This window comes from Zalophus californianus, chromosome 2 (genome assembly GCF_009762305.2).
Source record: "Zalophus californianus isolate mZalCal1 chromosome 2, mZalCal1.pri.v2, whole genome shotgun sequence".
Lineage (NCBI taxonomy): Eukaryota > Metazoa > Chordata > Mammalia > Carnivora > Otariidae > Zalophus > Zalophus californianus.
Genome location: NC_045596.1, coordinates 116927282 through 116943332, shown reverse-complemented (window position 1 = coordinate 116943332; position 16051 = coordinate 116927282). Strand labels below are relative to the sequence as shown.

Genomic DNA, 16051 nt, shown 5'->3' with positions numbered 1-16051 from the left:
GTCCCAGTCCTAATCCACTATGGTATTTCAGTCCATCCTCTCTCCCTGCGTCCCTCCGGTCCCTTCATCCCGGAGAAGAGTGTGTGGCTATAGCAATGGATGCCTTTGCAAAGCATGCCGGTGGTGTTTATCTTTAATCACTTAAGGTATTTCCTCACAGTGGAGTGTGCACATCGGCACTTCGGCACCTCATGGATTGCAACATTTCCCTCGCCACTTACATCCTGCCCTGGCCCTTTACCGGGAGGTTCTCTGAGGTTTGGTAAACAGAGGTGATTTATATAAAGAAGCAACTTTCTCAGTTTAGATGTTGTTGTGGCTAAATGGTTGAAAGCATATTTTGCAGTTTAACTAGGAATTCCTAAACGGTTTGCAGCTGCTATTGGGTTTTTAAAAACACATTCGTTTTCTTCACGGAAGTATGGAAACAATGATTTTAGATTTGGATTTCGTGCTGCTTAATTCTCAGAAGCTATTGAAGGAATATTTGAAGAACTTGTTTGTTGTAACGGTAAATAGCCATACTCAGAAAGTATTTTTTGGCAGGTTGTATGTGTTAGAGGGGAATACGCCTGGGGCCCACACTGAGCTAAGAACATGTAGTGGTAACATTGAGGGTGACCAAGTAGGATAAACTGGTGCTTTGAGGATGGGGGATATCTGGCCCTTAGGCTATTGAAATTCAAATGGGCTGTTGCTTTTTCAGTGTTTGATCCTGTTCTTAGGTTGAAAGGATTGATATGAATCATTCAGGAGCCTTTTATTAACTTTAAGTTATGGTTTCAGATTGGAATTGGAACACTCAGAAATATGGAACAGTAGTTTCAAGTAAGGGCGCTTAATGACAGTGTGTGCTTGTGAGAATTGGGTCTTGTGTCTTTGTTCCCTTCGTTGAGGCACAGGTTGTCTGTGGTACTGGTTTGGTAGGCTTCATGTTTATCTGTGGTCTGGAATGTCAAAGGATTGCAAACCTGAGAATTTTGCTTCCCTCTTTAACCTAAAGTGATGGTGTGGGAGTTTCTGGTATTGGCTCAGGGGGTGGGGACAACCATATATGGGAGAGGAAAGGGGGGACTGGCTGGCTTTGGTATTTCTGTCCACACTTTCTAATGCCATTCTCATTACTTTATTAACGAAGGGTGGATACTTTGAATAATTATTTATGTCTGTCTTTTCCTTCACAGTATAATGCACACTTCACTTGTTTCTTCAACTTTTCCTAATATATGTGTTTATGATACACTGAAGAGCCATAAATTTGAGGAGAGAGATAATTAGCTCTGACAGACTTACAAAAATGAGACTGTAAGAGGAAGAGGCAAGAGGGTTGCTTCAGAAAAGGATTGCATTTCTGGGCTTAAGGGAAATTATCCAGATAAGAAATTCTACAGTGTTAAAATTCACAACCATTTGGGTGGCACAGGGTATAGGAAGAAAGGAGTTATTTTGTGATTTTTAAAAATTTAAATATTTTTCATAATTTAAACGAATCTTTTTTTTTCATTCCCAAAAGAGAATTTTTAAATGGAGAATTCGAGACTTTGAGTAATAAAATGGGAGGAAGAAACAGCAGCTCAGTCAGTGGTGTTAAAATTTCATGTGGTTTGCACGCCCTTTACCTTTAATCTCTTTCTTAGTGTGAGTGTGGATCGTTTTCGAGGGAGCTCTGTATAGCTGTCTTATCTTAAAAGAATAATTTTCCTTTCACTTTGGTGGCTCATGTATTCAGGGAAGCCTTCAAGAAACATGGCTCATTTAGCATTAACTTGACTTAGTAGTCCATCCTGCCCCTCCCAATTTGGGGATCCTTTGTAAAGGGGACAATTAAATTGTCACAACGTCTACAAGGAAGATTAACCATGGGTTGGGTTAAGTTATTCCTACTATTGTATATTATTTTCTGTTTTCTGGATTAAAAAGAAAACTTGAAGACAGAGTGTGAGAGATTAACACCGAAAGGGAGGAGGGTAAAATTCATGTCATCTGAGGTGAGCAAGGCTCCAATAGTGCCATTATTTCAATGGCTCTTTTTCCCTGGGCCAGATCAGGCTCTCGTCCACAATGGAGGCCATGATGATACAGGGGGTAAAAGGATCTATCTTGAATGTTCTTAGATATACTGGCTTAATGCTCATAGGAGAGAGAAAAGGCTTTTTAGGGGAGGTCCACCGAGAAAGAAAAGGTTTAGACAGTTCACTGTCAAGTCTATAGGATGAGTTATGTTTGGTTACTGTCAGCTCTCAGCAGCAGGGTCTCTTAGCATTGACTAGGGTCTTGCTTGATGGAAGGCTCCAAGGGAAAGAATGGGGAGAGCTGAAAGGTTTGGATTTCCCTGTAAATTGAACCCAGTGTCACTGGGAATCGCAGTGAGGAGCTCCTTTAAAATGTCCAGCTTTTCTGCTCTCCACACTCAGGAGCTGCTCCTGCTTCCCCCACCCCCTCCATTCCTATGTCTTTTGTTCCATGAATAAATATTATGTGGTTTGGTGCTCATTACTCTTTGATATGAAAAAAGGCAATTCATTAGGTTGAAAGAGGAGGGGGAGGGAGACACCATTTTTCACCCAGTGCATCAAGCACGGTTACACTGATTTGAATTCCCAGAAAAGTAATAAAACAGTGAAAATAATGATAAAACAGCTCGTGGGCTGACAGCTGTGCAGCACCCGGGAACACTGAAGACAGGCCCCCGTCTTGCAGCAGGACAATATTGTGGAGCATATGGTGCCATTGCAAGCCAGTTGTTGGACTCGGTGGCCGCCTTTTGTTTGGGGGACTCTCCCAGCATTGGGTCTGTGGTAGCTCTTCAGAAACTTCTAGTCTCGTTGGCAGGAGGGCTCTTGGCACCATGCCAGCCTTACTGTACGGTGGCTGACTCAGGCCATGCGGAAAAGCTCATGCTTGGAGAGCATTCACGCCTCCTTACTTTGGTCACTAATCAAATCATTTGCTCAGCCAGTATAAATTAGGATCTTTTTCCATAGCAGCCCAGTGGCTACATTACAAAAGGAAAATTTTCTACAGGAATGCCAATTAATTTTAGATGCGTTAATTCACTGGTGCTCAGTTCCTCGTGTGAGAGTGAAAATTGTTGTGTTTTGTTTTAGTGCTTTTTAGATGCACTTTGCATGTTACCTCTTCGTTCTTCAGGCTAGAATAGCAAAAGCCAGAAAGTATGTTAGGGCCAGTGTTGCTGCTAGAAAGGAGAGAGAGTACCCGTCTATCTAGTTTTTACAAGACCGTGCTAAAATAGGCCCTTTGCTTAGCATGGGTCTATTTTTTAAATGTGTGAAGCTGGCATGTGTGTGTGCATAAAAAGACTAATTAACTCCACTTTCCTCTGGAGGGGTCTCCTTGGCTGCCCTGTTAATGCGCCCCACGTTGGCCAGAGTGGTGCCATCATCCTGAATCCTTTATGACTTCAACCTCTATGTAGTCATGGTCATCCATTCTGGTTCCTTTCCTCTTGACTCTGAGGTGTAAGGAAAGATCCAGAAGAGCTATACAGTCCTGGGAGAGTGGTTCCTGCAAACATAGCAGAAGGCGATTCTCAGAGAGAATCACACTCCATGAGGAAGGGCTGTAGCCTGTGCTATTGTGCTCCGTGCATGAGAATATTTTTATTTCAGGAGCTAAAAGGAGGAAACCGATGGTGTTGATACTCTGATTGAAGAGCACCAAATGTCACTATATTCTTGGTCTCTATGGGACCTTTTTTTTTTTTTTTTTTTTTTTTTGCAGGACACACTTAGGAAGTGTTGTGATGTTGGGATGAGTAAATTTCTTTTTCTCATGAGCAAATGTCATTACAAGGCCAAATCTACTGGAAAAATATACATATGTATGTATATGTATATTTATTTCTGTGATGTTTTACTAATCACTAATCAGAGGTTGTATTTTAACACTGGGGCTCTGCTGGGGGAATGGATATTTCTTCAGGCCTTAGTTTTACATTTTGATCACTGGCCTTGAAAAAAGGTTTTTAAGTGGAGGAAGATAGATGTGTCACCAGTCTACTGTAAGTGGATATGTGCTTGCTGTAGCATTCAGGGGTGGGAGAGTTTCTGTCTGCCCCCTGGATGTGATTCAGAGCATCCAGAGGAATGATTAGGGCCCGGTCTTCTGTTTTACTTGCTGGGTTGGTTGTAGGAGCAACTTCACTGACCATCCTTTCAACCTTCCCTTGACAGTGTGTTTACACAAATCAGTCAGGGGAGAAGTATTTCTGTTTTTACTTTCCAGAGTTTCCTGAGTGAGAGGAGCAATATTTACCTTCCCTCCCTTTAAGAAATGGAAGCGGAAAGATAATGACTGAAAAAGATCTACATTTGAGGCTTTTGTATCCTTGCCCAGAGCACTAGGGACCAACTACAATCATCCTGGAGGCTTTACTACAACTGTCACAACCTGCCCTGAGGGAAGGCAGGTACTGAGGGCAGAAGGAATGGTTGCGAATTGGGAAGAGAGCTAGGAGGGAAAGCTGGAGAAAGGGGAGAGGTGAGGGGAAGAGATGAGACTTTCCTGGGTGTTCAGAATGGGGGAAAGTTTGCATAGACGAAGTATGCTTGTTTCTGTTAGATTTGTAAATATTTTTATGGCTATTTTATTTTTGCACCATAATATTAGATACTTTGATTATGCAGCATGTTTCTGGGAGAAGTGGGGCGACAGTGAGACCCAACCCACTTAGTAGGTCACCAAATAAGGAGGGCAAAGCAAAAGCAGGAACAGGGTCTTGCCTATGTTCTACCTTGGGTACAGCTTTTTCAGTTGGGTGAAGAACCATAAATCTGAAAATCCAGCTGTGTTGTGCAAACTATTAGGAAATACGATCTTCAGGGGTTATGGGGACAGTTCAATTAAAAAAAAAAACTTGCCCCCTAATGTGATTTGCATTATAATTATTTAATACCTAAAGGACTCTTATAATTGAATTTTAGGGTGCTTCATTTACATTCTAGCTGGTGAGAGTTAGAAATACTATCACTTTGTGGTCCTCTAATCGCTGTCCCAAACATTCACAAAATGCCCTGTGATTCAATTATAAGTATCTTCTGGGGACCATGTAATTATATACTGTCTAGTTATCATTATAAAGCACCAGGGAACGAGGAGCCAATCAGGTAGCTTCAGTGGCTGGTGGTTCATAACCCTGAAATTGATAGCACAAAGTGCTTTGGGTAACATCACAAATTTTATAAGGGTGGGGGAACTGATCAAGTTTTAGGGGCAGGAAAGAGTTATTACGTACTAATTCTTAAGTTACACAAATAGGACTTTGAAGTAAAACGCTTATTGATAAAATAATTTTAACTAACTGACGGATAGATTTGTTGAGAGTAAATGAATAGGGAAGTCTAAACATGGAGACCAGAGGCCCTCTAGCTTAATTACACTGAGAAAAAAGGAGGAGGGTACTATTGTGTATGTGAAGTCATGTCTTCGTAAAAATAAAATTAAATAAAGAACAATACAAGAAAATATGCCACCTATAGGAAATAATTACTAGATGTGAATACCTAGTAATCTTTGGATTAAAGAATGGAGAATAAATGTTTTCACGGATGCTTGTGCAAAATCAGGAGTCTTTCTCCTGCTCCTCCCAGGGGCACCCCAGAGCATTTACTTGCAGACTTCGCCTTCTTCCAGAGCTCTTTAAAGTGGTCGCCAACTCTCAACAGCAATTGCTTCTGAGTGGTGTTCAAACAACCCTGACATGAGTCCCTTGGTATATCATTATCTAGTCTCATATTTAACCTTTTTCTAATAGCCTCCCCAAAGTCCAGAGTTTTCAGCAAGCGCCAGAGGAAGTTATAAAAGGTGTTTTTCCGCCTCTTGACTGCACAGCTGTGAGAAGCATAGTTATCTGGAAGTCGTCTTTGGTTTTCCTTTTTTTGTCCGAGAGACCAGGTAGATGTGAAAGTAAAGAGCCTTGTTGAGATAGGCCAAGCTTTGTGGCAAGTGTCAACACATTAATAAGAACTTCTCTTTCTTCAGTTTTTCCTGAGCCTCGTGCTTGATTAACTCTATTCGTCGAGGAAAGAGGGGCATGGGGGTACACGCATTCACAGAGCGTGTGCCTCTCCTCCCATTCTCTATTCCTGAGCTTGTTATTAGGGAGGATTGTGTGCCAGTAAGAGGTCAGCTGCAGGCTGCAGAGCTGTGGACAGGCCTGAGAGCGGCGACAGTCATATTGGTCGAGGCCCCACCTTGGCACCCCCTGATGGTAAACAAACGTGTTTGCTCAATTGCTGCCCAGCCTCATGACCACTGTGCCTTTAGAAAGATGTTAGTTTCTTATTACGGGAAGCAGATGGGAATGATGGCATCTCTGATGGCTTGCATGGAAATTGGAGAGAACACCTGTGAGTTTAGGAGGGTGGAGAATACCCAGAATGTCTCATTCTGAGAGGAAGCCAGAGACGGGTGATCCAAAGCATCTTCCCCTTCACTGCTTCACAGCCTCGGGCCTGGTGCTGGGGCAGTGGGCTGACTGCGGATGCTCTGGTCCTCTTGTCACCACTGATGGAGGTGGGTGAGATGGAACCTGGACAGGAGAACTAGAAGGAAGAAGAAGGGAACAAATGAAGTAAATAAAGGCATGGACTGCTGGGAGACATTTGGATGTGGACTCTTCATTACCTATAATTGATTTTTAAATAGTGAGAGGGAAGGTTTCTCCACTTTTCCTTCCAATGGCTGTGGAAATTTCATTCTGACTCTCCTTCCTGTCGTGTTACCTACTGAGGCATCTTTGTGGTTCTGCATAAAATCTGAGCAGCCTTCTGCCTTCGCACCAAATCCTTCTTGAGCAGAAGCAGCTCGTGGTTCTGTGACAGAAGTGAGTCCACCCCTTGAGGGATCTGCTCCCTTTAATCCCTTACTTAGGGAATCCCATCCTTCCCCTGATGAAGGCTCTACCGTGTGCTCTCTGGGCGTGGTGCACAAGTGAATACTGCAGCCTCTGGTTTTGGGGGAGGCCTGCTGCTTTGGGGTTTTGCCCCGTTTCTCTCCCAGCCTATTTGGTAGGTTTCCTCGGCTAAATCAGTGCCAGGCCAGTGACTTTCTCTGGATGGCTATATAATCTGTGTTTCACAGACAGACATTCTGATTATCAATATGACAGATGTGCCCACAGTCATTTCTGTCTCTGGGTCTCATCCCCCATGATTGGGATGCCATTTGGTCTATTTAAAAGGACATTATATTGGACACCAGGAGATGAAAGACCAGTTCAGGCGTTGCCACAACAAACGGTGTGACCTTAAACAAGTCACTTAATCTCTTAGGACCACAAAACTCATGTTTGATTCAGTTGATTTGTAAGGACACTTTACAGTAGGAAGGAAACATTTATGAAACACAAATTTTTAGTAGCTTTGCGTAGTCATGCTGGTACTACTGTAAGTCCTAGGATTATCTGCCTCCTTCTTTCTGGCCACCTAGAGGCCCCCACCGCACCAGAAACAAAAAAGAACTTGACCCTCACGGGAATGACTGGCAGGTTTTGTGTAGGAGATCATAGTTTATAAATTTAACGTGTATGTGCATGTGCCCTGCTTGAAAATAAGATGTTTAAAATTAGGCAAGTCAGCAAGACATGAAGGGATGTTTCCTAATTATGCCAGTCACTTCTGTGTAGAACCCTGGGCCTCTCCTTCCCTCACCATGCTCTCCAGCGCCCATGGATGATTGTGGCGATTGTCTCAAGCTTCCTCACAGGTGAGTGGCCAGCGCTGCGTGGTGAGCTCCTTGAAAGCAAAGATTGGGATTGACTTATAAGAGGAACTAAAAAAATGTTTCTTGCATGGACCTGAACTGTAATATTGGCTGACTCTTTCATCACGTCCTTATTAATTATGGCATTAGTCCTGAATTTTAGGGCTAGTGTCTTAAGTGTGGCTAGAAAAACCAACTTTTTTTCTGGTTGGTTGGAGCCACTTTTGTCTTTCAGTTGGCACATCTCCATCTGCTATCCAACAGTGAAACCAAGGTATGGTTTTTTTATACCTTTTCTTAATGATTTGTCAGTAAAACCCTTCATTCAGTAAGGCCAAATAATATCCCATGGGTTTTGATCAGTTTTTCAAAATCATACAAACTTCAGTTTCTAGGCCTTTGTAACAGGTATGTGTAGGTGACCCTCAGAACTATTTTTTAGACTCTCGATTTCTTACTAGTAGACTATCTCAACATGATATGACATCGCTTTTCGTTGAATTTCTTTTTCAGAAATATGCACTTGGTAATATAAAATTGTGAGGATGAGTAACAGGCTATCTTATAGGACTCATACTCTATGTGCAAATGATGGGGACATAGTTTGTAAATATAGATATTTTTTCAGTTCTAAGAATGTTTAGCTTTCTAGTAGGTTTACGGCACATTTTCTAAGTAAAGGACTTCATAAGTAAGAATGCTGGGATTATCTCATTAAAGTGGGATAAATAACAAAAAGTTTTCAGATGTAGTATATTATCTAGCATATTCTTGTATATGTAGCCATTTTTTTCTGTCCCCTGTGTCCGCCCCTTTTGGGCAAGCATATTTTCTCTTTCGTTCTCTCTGAGTAGTTTTGACAAGCATATGGAAAGACAGAAGAAGGCCTCAGAATTAAGTCAACTTCAGATTGTTTTGCTAACAACTTATGTTCTTTTATGACTCCGAGGTGAAAGATAAAAGTCACTCCAATCGTATTAAAGGACTAGCCAACTTAACTTGGTTGCATTTAACGTTCACTTTTGGCCTGGGGACTACACAGGGTATTCTACTGCCGTGATGCACCCGTGCACTTTTGGTCTCATGCCACAATTAACCAAGCCAAACCCCAAAACAACAAAAACAACTTATCTGCTTGGCTTTACGTTCGCAGATAAAAGATTTTTTCTAAGTGAACGGTTTTTTTCATCTCTCCCCTGTGTCTGTGCTTTAGCTAACCCCCACTTGGACTTCTCATTGAGGTTGTGTCCACCACTGTCGATTCATTAGAACGGTGACACATATTAGGGTGTCTCCATTGTAGATGACCGCTCAGGCTTTGGCTCCTTTAGTTGCAGGGCTGGTTGGCCCTCAGCCTGAAAATTCCTCCTGTTCTCCTTTTCCGTTCTAATTGTTTCAGCTCTTCCGCAAACAGAGACCCAGCCTGTCTTTCCAGAGGGCCAGGGGACATTATTAAGAAGGATAAATCTACCCTTTCTTTTGCCTTCACCTTTTGAAAAATGTGTTCGGCAGTCAAAATCAGTTTTACCTGAATTTGATGAAAAATAGTTTTCTCATTCAGAGAAAGAAGGTGTGTGTTGGAGCTGGGGTGTATGTGTTTATTTACTTTTATATTTATTTATTTTTAAAAGATTTTTATTTATTTATTTGACAGAGAGAGACACAGCGAGAGAGGGAACACAAGCAGGGGGAGTGGGAGAGGGAGAAGCAGGCTCCCCGCTGAGCAGGGAGCCCGATGCGGGGCTTGATCCCAGGACCCTGGGATCATGACCTGAGCTGAAGGCAGACGTCTAACGACTGAGCCACCCAGGCGCCCTATTTTTTATTTTTTTTAAAAGATATTATTTATTTGAGAGAGCTAGGGAGAGCAAGCACATGAGTAGGCAGGAGAGGCAGAGGGAGAAGGAGAAGCAGACTCCCCATTGAGCAGGAAGCCTGACATGAGGCTCCATCCCAGGACCTGGAGATCATGACCTGAGCTGAAGGCAGATGCTGTAACCGACTGAGCCACCCAGGCACCCCCGGGGTGTATGTGTTTAGAAATTTGGTTGAATTTTGGTTTTACCTCAGAATGGGACAGTGTATGCTTCTTAGCTGTTCCTTTATATGGCATCTTTGTGGCTTCCAGAATTTGCCATGGCCTGGAAGGGGGCTTCTATGATCCTATCGATATAAAAAGTAGTAATAGTAACAGCTCGAATTTCCTGAGTGCCAGACTCTGTTTTAAATGCTTTATGTGTTATCAGCTCTTTCACATTTCCATAACCATCCTATGAGGCTGTTGTAATTATTGTTTCCATTTAAAAGATGAGACTACTGAGTCCCAAAGAGTTTTGATTATGTGCCAGGGTTGATGAGTGGTAGAACCAGGGATTCAAACCCAGACAATATTGCTTCAGTATGTGTGACTAACTACTGTGTCTGCTGGCTTCTCATGTTGGTGCTGGATTTAGGACTTTGGAAGACTGTTTATCTGTGTTGGCGGAGCATGGTTGAAAGGAGCTCTTAAAGGTCCACACCCAGGTGCTGCTTTTTACCATGTTTTCCCTGACTGGCTCTCTCCACTCTGCCCCGCCCTTAAGGACAGGGTGACATTTCTGGGTTGCTGGGGGCCAACTCTGAGTTGCCTGGCTCCTCCATGAGGCCTGATAGCCATGGGTGTTCTCAAAATGTACTATCTACTTCTGTCAATTTATTCTTCTTCCAGTTTGCCAAAGTCAAAATTTTTTTAAGGCTTTGGGCACAAATCTCGAGGACCAGGGCAAACTGCCTTTGGAGTTGTGCATGGTGAGAGTCCACGTGTGCGTGCCCTTTTATGACAGCACAGGGAAGGCTTCCCCCAAAATGCCAGGTCCTCAACGTTGGGAGGAAGCTCCATAAAGGCAGGGATTTTGTCTCTTGTTCTCTGCTGTCTTCTGAGCCTGGAATAGTGCTTTGCACATAGTAGGTGCTCAATCTGATAGCCAAGTGTGGCTGTCCTTTGGCATAAGTTTTCCTCTCCAAGTTCCATACTGCCTTTATGTGAACCCCAGAATTCTCTCATCCATGAATTTGTCTAAATCCTTCTTGAGCCTGCAAATGTTTTTGGCTTCTGCACCTCCTGAGGTGACGCATTCTCTATTTTCATGAAGAAGAGATCTTGCCCCTTATGTGTCTTAAAGCACCCTTCAGAAACAAAGGTGGGAGGAGAAATTTGGAGCTGACCAGGGGGGAATATGGAGAAATGAGGGGGCAGAAGAAAGTCAGGGCCCAAGGGAAGGGGCTCACTGAGGAGAAGATGAGGTGTCAGTCTCAGCACTTAGGTCTTGATGTGCTGCTGATGCCATCTGTGAGGCAATGGCAGTGATTCTGTAAGTTAGCGAGATAATTTAGTGAACTCTTATTTGGTGGGGGCAGTGGCTCAAAAGTTTGATGACACAGTAGGTTCTTTTGACCTTCATTCATGGTCAGCTCTTGATACACACATACAATTTTAGGAACTAAGTGACATATGTATGGAGGCGTGGCTTGTGTTCTGGTGAATAGTGTCCTTAATATTAAGTCTCTCTGCCTTTAGTTAAGTTATTCAGTATCTGGGCCTCAGTTTCCTTATCTGTAAAGCACGGGTAACAGTAGTTATATTTTTATAGTGCTAATGTGAGGACTGAGAGATATAATTCATGTAGAAGTCTCAGTGAACGTCTGGATACACAATAAGCGTTCTATAAATATCAGCTGTTATTATTAGCACATCACCAAGATGCCCACTGTTGTGCCTCATGATGGCAGGCTTAGCAGGTAGCCAACATACTTTCTCCAAAAAAAAAAAAAAAAAAATAGAGCATGACTCTGAGTGTGTGGTGGATGTTGTAAGGAGGGGTTGAGCTTGTGCTGGCTTTCTTATACTTCATGTGTGGGAAATAGTTAACATGTGTGGACTCCATTGCAGTGACTTTCAATGTGAGTCCAGATTCCTTCAGCACTTTCTGTTGGTGTCATTCATTTTTGACTTGCCATGTACTGTCTTCCATCATTGACAATTCACATGGCACCTTTCATGAGCCAGATACTGGGCTAAGCACTGAAGTGACAACTGCAACGGGGCTACCACCTGGAGGAGCTTGAAGAAGGTTTGGGTGGATGAAGGTTAGAGGTGGGAAACATGGGCATAAATGGGGAATCCTGAGTTGTTTAGTGTTGAAACAGAAGGGTCAGGGCAGAAAGTGGTGGGGGAAGAGGCTGGTAAGATAGGCAGGTATCAGGAGGCAGTGGGCCTCATATGCCATGCTCAAGAGCTTAAAACCTATGATATAGGTGAAGAGATGCTATCAAAGGGTTGTAAAACAAGGAAGTAATGCAGTCAGTAAGCATTAGGTAAAGCACTCTGTTGACCATATAAAAGATGGATTTGAGACAAGGACTGGAGGCAGGGAGGTTTCTAATTTGGGTGGTGGCTTCATTACCCAGTATAAGAAATGCCTGAAGTTTTGGAGGGAAGATGGTCAGTTGATCTTTGGAAATGCAAAGTTTAATCCTGAAGGGATGTCCAATAATCATTTGGATATATAGGCCTAGAATTTAGCCCAGGGGTCCTGAGTTGCAGGTGTAGACATTGAAGATGGTTAAAACTTCAGAGTGGATGAAGTTGGTGAAGGGTATATAAGGACCAGACAGTGCCCTGGGATTTGGCAACTGGAAGCTCCTGGCTTTGTGTCAAAGTAGTTGCAGTGGGATGGTGTGCAGAGGTAGTGGATGAGAAGTGTGGAGAGGAGGGGCTGGTTTGACCAGAAAAAACGGCATGCACAGAGAGGTAGGGAGGTGGCTAGGAGCAGATCTCACATTCAAGAAAAAGGGCCCTCCGGGAGGCTGAGATATCTTGAGTGTTTGTGGTTATGTAGTTGTTTTTACAATTCCTATTACAGTCTACTACTATTATTATTATCTTAAAAGAGGGTCCATTAAACTGAGTTATGGTGTTGCCTCTTTAAAACTTGTGCATTCTTCTCTACCTGGGAATGATATGGTCAGTTGGTTTGCCCTGTATATATGTGTGTAATATAATACGGATTCTTGTGCAAGGAGAAGAGGAATAAAGCCACGTGATCACCAATAAATTTTTTTGTGGTGAATTCTTTATTGTTACTAAATATATACATTTTAATAGCCCTTTTTAAAAAAATAAATGGTCTTTTTATTGGGTATTTATTAGTTAAATATATTAATATTAATATTAATTTCTGGTCTGATCTGAGGTGGAGTGTTTTTTAATAGAATCTGTATGGACTGAATGTCAAAACCTCAGGATGTTGAAAAATAAGCTGAAGTTGGGCTTAATTAAAAAACCGAAGTCGTTGCCCAGTTTCTTTAATTAAAGAACATTAGAGAATAATTAGTTTCTATGAATTATTTCTTTTGGAAGAATCTGCCTCTTGTTCCTTATAGAATCTGATTCTTTGCATTGGTTATAGGGCATCAGTTGAGTGGATATCCACCTGGGCAGACTTGCTTTGGTGGGAGTTTCGGATGCCGGACACATTACTCTGTTCATGATCCCAGTCTAAGAACTCAGGATGCCCAAGGTTCTGCCGCCTGCCCCTCTGGCTTTCCTGTGGTAGGGACAAGGTGTAATCTGTCTTTTCTAGAAGTTTACTAGCTAAAGGACTGAAGCAGGGTCAAGTCAAGACTAATCAGAGTTAGGGACACCTGGGTGGCTCGGTCAGTTAAGTGTCTGCCTTCAGCTCAGGTCAAGATGCCAGGGTCCTGGGATGGAGCCCCGCATCGGGCTCCCTGCTCAGTGGGGAGCCTGTTTCTCCTTCTCCCTCTACTGTTCCCCCTGCTTGTGCTCTCTCTCTCTCTCTCTGAAAAATAAATAAATAAAATCTTTTTTTTTTTTTTTTAAAAAAGACTAATCAGAGTTGGAAATAGGCATGGTAGCCATGAAAGTCCAAACACTAAACCCACCTTCCTTGGTTGTTCTGCTTTTTAAAGAAGCGCCTGGGCTTCTATGTTGTGATAGCTTTTGGCTTGTATTCTTTCATCTCCATTTTATTGTGCTGCTCAAGGATAACTTGTATAGGGTCCCTAGGCTCTTGAGAGAGCACTTTGTAGTGGTTTTTAACCTCTTTCCAAATTAAGAGAGACTTGGAAATGTCTTGAATGTTTTTCCCTTCTAGAGGCTGTCCCACCAGACGCAGTCAGTGCAGTTTAAGGAGGTGGCATCCCTGCATTAGGGGCTGCACACTGCCCTCAGCACCTGCTAGGAGGTGTAAGCCAACGTGGGTTTGGCCTAGGTGCAGTTCAGGGCTAATCAAGAAGGTAGTGTCATGGGAATTTTGTCAGAGTAGCTATCATTTTTTAGCTCTCATGGGTTTCAAAATGCTGACACATACCTGACAAGTGTGCACAGTGGTGGATGAAGACTAGTTGTTCAGGCAACCTCAAGGAAACTGGCTAGAAAAGGCAGAATGCATGATTGTTAAAAACCTCAGAGGAGAGGGTAGAGGTAGACCTGCTGGAAGGAAAAGGATTTTGACTACTCAAGTTGGAAGTTTGAGAGGAGAGAAGACTAGTTAAGTGGTTATTTGTTAAGTGTTTGAAAGTTTTAGAAGGAAATCTGACTGGTTTTTCCCTAAAAACTATAGTAAAATGTAGGGATTTGCATGTCAAATCTTATTCACTTTGAGGTTTGTAGTAAAGAGTGACACAATGAAATGTTATTTGTCTTGAGGCTGAACAAAAAGGACCACTTGCTCTAGCCCACAAACCTTACAAAGATTTTTTTTCCTGTCCTCCCCTCACTTTTTAAAAATTTGTGAGTTCTCTCTCACCTCCCCATCTTCATTTCATTATTTAGAGGGTCTATTCAGTGCCCACCTCCACAAAAAGAAACCAGCCATCTTTTAAAGATGTTGCCCCACAAAATTGAATTAATTTTTTTTTTTTTTACTCTTTAAGTGCTTCATCTCATTCAGATCTAAATGGTGGGAGTAACGGTGGACTTCAAACGTGATTTTTTCTGATGAGGTGGGCTGTGCTGTCCTTTTTTTTTCTGTCACTGGAAAGGGAAGTCTTCTGAATGGATCAGACTTAGGAACCAGAACATAGTAGACCTAATGAAAGTTACATTTGAGAACGAGAGAGGGGGAGTAGTGGTTTATGAAATATATTTAAGAAGTTCACCTACCTGGACATCTTAGAACAATCAATTTCTCCACTTTTTTTTTTTTTAATTCTAGTGTAGTTGACATACAGTGTTATATTAGTTTCAGGTATATAATATAGTGATTCAACAGTTCCAGTCCTCATCAAGATAAGCGTAGTCTTTTTTTTTTTTTATTAACCTTGTTTCAAACTTTATTCCCAGGCTTCTTCAGCTTAAATAGCTGCAAAGAATGAATTGTGTATAAGCAAAAACTGAAAAGAGCTGCAGTGTCCAAGGGGCTTGGGCTTAAAAATATTAGAGATCTAGATTTTATCAGATCCATGAACAAAATTTTAAAAAGCAGTCATAATATAAAATAGCAGCTCCCAGTAACTTCTTCAAGTTTTATGTTCTTCAGAAGTTGACTCAATTCAGTTTGCTTCATTCTTGGAAGCTTCATCAAAATTCTCCACAAGATCCGGAACTTCATCATCATCCTCCTCTCCGGTAGCAAGTGGTGCTTTTCCATCCACAGATTGTTTGGGCAGAGCTTCAGCCAGTCTTCTTAAACTAGTCAGACTGTCTGCACCAAGTTGGTTTAAGATACTGGGTAGCATTTTTGTCAGCGGCTTTGTCTCAGCATGGCCTGTAATGGTTAAAGTGTTCGCTGCCAGTGATGCCTGAACTTTGGGGTTGTTAAAATGGATCACTGTTCCTTGGTTTGTGAACATATTCACTTCTTCAATACCAGAGATATTGTTTACCCCTAACTTCTTTAAGGAGAACTGAAGTTTTTTATCATCTGCTGTAGCCGCTCTATGAACCACCTTCTTCTTTCGGCGAGCAGTTCCTTTCCGGTGCACCAATGCGCACTTGTGCTTGCAGTTTGGCGAGTTTCTCCTCGTTCATGATAGTTTCTTTCATCTTGTTGGAGCGGAAATGGGACCGCGCGGGGGAATAGGGTTGGCGCTCAGGGGTCTCGGGCGGACCAGCTGAGATTAGGTGCACACACGTGGGGACGCAAGATGGCCGCTCAAGATAAGCGTATTCTTAATCCCCTTCACCTATTTCATTCATTGCCCACCCCCCCTTTGGTAACTGTCTGTTCTCTATAGTTAAGAGTTTGTTTTTTGGTTTGTCTCATTTTTTTCCCTTTGTTCATTTGTTTTATTTCTTAAATTCCACATATGAGTGAAATCATATGGTATT

The 16051-nt window shown here is 42.3% G+C and overlaps 1 protein-coding gene and 1 pseudogene across 3 annotated transcripts in view; one reads left to right on the top strand and one right to left on the bottom strand.

Moving 5' to 3' along the window:
- The window catches only part of MAML3 (mastermind like transcriptional coactivator 3), a 400657-nt gene that overhangs the window by 12952 nt on the left and 371654 nt on the right, over positions 1 to 16051 (top strand). The gene's annotated exons all lie outside the window — the stretch shown is intronic.
- LOC113924416 lies at positions 15048 to 15766 on the bottom strand (annotated as a pseudogene). Its single transcript, XR_003520666.2, has one exon. The product of XR_003520666.2 is annotated as a transcription factor BTF3-like (transcript).